This window comes from Arachis stenosperma, chromosome 4 (genome assembly GCF_014773155.1).
Source record: "Arachis stenosperma cultivar V10309 chromosome 4, arast.V10309.gnm1.PFL2, whole genome shotgun sequence".
Taxonomy (NCBI): Eukaryota; Viridiplantae; Streptophyta; class Magnoliopsida; order Fabales; family Fabaceae; genus Arachis; species Arachis stenosperma.
In genome coordinates, this window is record NC_080380.1 from 29533510 (window position 1) to 29537899 (window position 4390).

Below are 4390 nucleotides of genomic sequence, written 5' to 3' on the forward strand. Positions count from 1 at the left end.
CTTGGTCTGATGATAATTTCATATTCCTCATCCCAACCTTGGGAGGAGCTTAATTTGCTCATGTAGGTGGATCTTGCCTCTGCTATGTATTCTTAATTTTCTTCATTTGCTCTCTTTTTTATTTTGTTTTTTTTTAATTTGTTAGACATAAAAAAAAGCATTTTATGCATACAAATAACTCATCATTATTTACAAGAATTGTCATGCATGTAATTGTTCTTCTAGATTACAAAAAGAGAAAAACATTATACTTAGGTCTTCTTTAGTAGCTGAATATCAAATTGAACAAGATTGTGTCCCCTATGTGTATTTGACTTTGTATGTCTGTTTTGTTAGTTGTTTAAAACTAAGCTTCATTCTGATATTTAAATGTGAGTTGTGAATTTGTGTTTTGATCTATTAGTTGAATTGTGAATTTGTTTTCCTAGTTCTTTGCGATTTGCAAATCGAGTTGTGAATTTGTGTTTTGATTTTTGAGTTGAATCAACACCTTTTGTCTATGTTGGTAATGCAAATTTTTCTACTGCAATTTCCAATTGTTTGCCACATTTGATTTCGTTGTGTCAGCATTCTGTTGTTAAATCCGTCTAAAAGCTTCGTAGACCGTAATGCTTCCATTCAATCATCTAGGTGCTCAAAGAGGTGGGAGACTTAATAAATCTCACTTTAAGTCAGGCACAAAATCATCGGCTATTATCCAGGATAACAACTTTCAATCGTATTGAAATACCAGCTTCTTTGGATCCTCTAAATGGTGATTTACTAGAGCACTTGTCAATTGATTATTATGAGGTGCTAAAAGTTACCTGCTAGAAATGGCTTTTTAATTTGTACTAAGGAACAAATATTTTCATTTTGATCATACATTGGTGCACATAGATCTTTCTCCTCTGAAGTTATTCAACCTAAGTGTAGATTTAGTCAATGGCAAGAGGAAAGTGGATCTAAGGAGCCTTTAAATCTTGAGTTTTATGAGTATGTTGAGGCTTTGAAACTAGCTGGAGATCCTTATGTACCAGCGGGTCAGGTAATACTGGAAATTTTATTTCATTGCATATACAAATTTAAAATTCTTTTGTATATATCTTTTTTTTCCTCAATTTTGTGATATTAAAGCTCCTGCATGTGTAAAAAATGTAACGTTTAGCTGTCAACCTGAATGATAGAATGTTGGTACTTTGAAATATGCTGACATCTGAATCTCAATTTAAATTGTTTCTAAAATATACATTTAGCATTAACAAAATCTAATATTATTTAAGTGTAATGAAGAAATATTCCTTGATAAGTGTAAGAAAATATTTGCAATCTTATTATAATTACATTTTTTTCCTCAACAAATAAGAAATATTCCTTGATAAGTGTAATGAAGTATTGAATAATTGTGTATAAAATAAAATAAATAAGTAAAAATTTTGTACCCTCACTACAAGTTGGTGATGCTGGTGACGATTTGTATATTAGGATGATGAGTTGAAATAGCATCACTTATATAGATAACATGTCATTTATGCATCTTATATTATGCATCTAATTGCTTGTGTTCTATAATCACTTTAGGTGGCCTTTCGCACAAAAGTTGGAGAGAGGTATCAACTTCACGAGCCATTTGTTTCATATGAGGATCTTGAGCAGTTGCACTAGTTCTTGTTTGTTCTTGGGATCACTTATGTTCTATACATTTTGATGAGGTTGTCATTTTGGATAATAAACATTAGTGTCTAGTGTCTATGCCTTAAAGTTATGAATGTCCCAAAAATCTTTTACCTTTCTTAAATGAAAAATGTTCCTACTTACAAAAGAACAAGAAGTACATAAATTTCAATTTTTATCTTGAAATTAGTTTAATTATATTGATGTGGTGGCAATACTTTTTGTTTTCTGAATGAATGTTTGAACAGTGCATATTTTTTATAGTGGAGTTTATGAATGTTAAATTTGTTGGCTCTTGAAAGAATGATGAAAAAGAGAAATGTTATTGATAATCTGAAAAATCATAAAATTGATTCTTGAAGCAAGAAAAAGCAGTGAATAACAAAGCTTGCGAAAAAAAAGGGAGTGGCAAAAATTAAAAGAAAAAGAAAGAAAAAGAAAAAGCAAAAGGATCCAAGCAAGCAGAAAAAGCCAATAGCCCTTAAAACCAAAAGGCAAGGGTAAAAAGGATCCAAGGCTTTGAGCATTAATGGATAGGAGGGCCCAAGAAAATGAAATCCAGACCTAAGCGGCTAAATCAAGTTGTCCCTTACCATTTGCTTGTGGCATGAAGGTACAAGTGAAAAGCTTGAGACTGAGTGGTTAAAGTCATGATCCAAAGCAAAAAGAGTGTGCTTAAGAACTCTGGACACCTCTAACTGGGGACTTCAGCAAAGCTAAGTCACAATCTGAAAAGGTTCACCCAGTTATGTGTCTGTGGCATTTATGTATCCGGTGGTAATACTGAAAAACAAAGTGCTTAGGGCCACGGCCGAGACTCATAAAGTAGCTGTGTTCAAGAATCAACATACTAAACTAAGAAAATCAATAACACTATTTTAATTCTAAGTTCCTATAGATGCCAATCATTCTAAACTTCAACGAAAAAAGTGAGATGCCAAAACTGTTCAGAAGCAAAAAGCTACAAGCCCCGCTCATCTAATTAGAACTAAGCTTCATTGATATTGTGGGATTTATAGTATATTCTCTTCTTTTTATCCTATTTGTTTTCAGTTTCTCGGGGACAAGCAACAATTTAAGTTTGGTGTTGTGATGAGCGGATAATTTATATGCTTTTTGGCATTATTTTTAGGTAGTTTTTAGTATGTTTTAATTACTTTTTTATTATGTTTTTATTAGTTTTTATGAAAAAATCACATTTCTGGACTTTACTATGAGTTCGTGTGTTTTTCTGTGATTTCAGGTATTTTCTGGCTGAAATTGAGGGACCTGAGCAAAAATCTTATTCAGAGGTTGAAAAAGGACTACAGATGCTGTTGGATTCTGACCTCCCTGCATTTGAAATGGATTTTCTGGAGCTACAGAAGTCCAATTGGTGCGCTCTCAATTGCGTTGGAAAGTAGACATACTGGGCTTTCCAGCAATATATAATAGTCTATACTTTGCCTGAGTTTTGATGACGCAAACTGGCGTTTAACGCTAACTTTCTACCCTATTCTGGCGTTAAACGCCATAACTGGGCTAAAAGCTGGAGTTAAACGCCCAAACTGGCACAAAAGCTGGAGTTAAACGCCAGGAATAGCCTATGCACGTGAAAGCTTCATTGCTCAGCCCAAACACACACCAAGTGGGCTCCGGAAGTGGATTTCTGCAATATCTATCTTAGCTTACTCATTTTATGTAAACCTAGGTTACTAGTTGAGTATAAAAACTACTTTTAGAGATTCATTCAGTACCTCATGACATTTTACATCTGAATTTGTATCTTCTACGGCATGAGTCTCTAAACCCCATGGTTGAGGGTGAGGAGCTCTGCTGTGTCTCGATGGATTAATACAATTACTTCTATTTTCTATTCAATTACGCTTGATTTTATTCTAAGATATTCACTCGCACTTAAACATGATGAATGTGATTATCCGTGACACTCATCACCATTCTCAACCTATGAACGCGTGCCTGACAACCACTTCTGTTCTACCTTAGCTTGAGTGTTTATCTCTTGGGTTCCTGGTTCACGAGTTTGACTGCCTCTCTTGACAACAGAGCGTTCAATCCGTGAGACCAGAGTCTTCGTGGTATAAGCTATAATCAATTGGCAGCATTCTTGAGATCCAGAAAGTCTAAACCTTGTCTGTGGTATTCCGAGTAGGATCTGGGAAGGGATGACTGTGACGAGCTTCAAACTCATGACTGTTGGGCATAGTGACAGATGCAAAAGGATCACTGGATCCTATTCCAACACAAGTGAGAACCGACAGATGATTAGCCATGTACATGGACCATTTTTACTGAGAGGACAGATGGTAGCCATTGACAACGGTGATCCACCAACATACAGCTTGCCATGGAAGGTACCTTGCGTGCGTGAAGAAGAAGACAGTAGGAAAGCAGAGATTCAGAGGATAGAGCACCTCCAAAACTCCAATCTATTCCTTATTACTGAATCTCAAGTACTTTTTATTCCATGTTATTTACTCTCATTAAACAAAATCATTTTTATCATTAATCTCCTAACTAAGAGTTACAAGATAACCATAGCTTCCTTCAAGCCGACAATCTCCGTGGGATCGACCCTTACTCACGTAAGGTATTACTTGGACGAGCCAGTGCACTTGTTGGTTAGTGGCACCGGAGTTGTGAAAAGTGTGAATCACAATTCCGTGCACCACCTCCCAAGCTCAAACACCTAAAAAACCCTCCTCTTCACAAGCTTTCAAGCCAAACCCTACAAGTT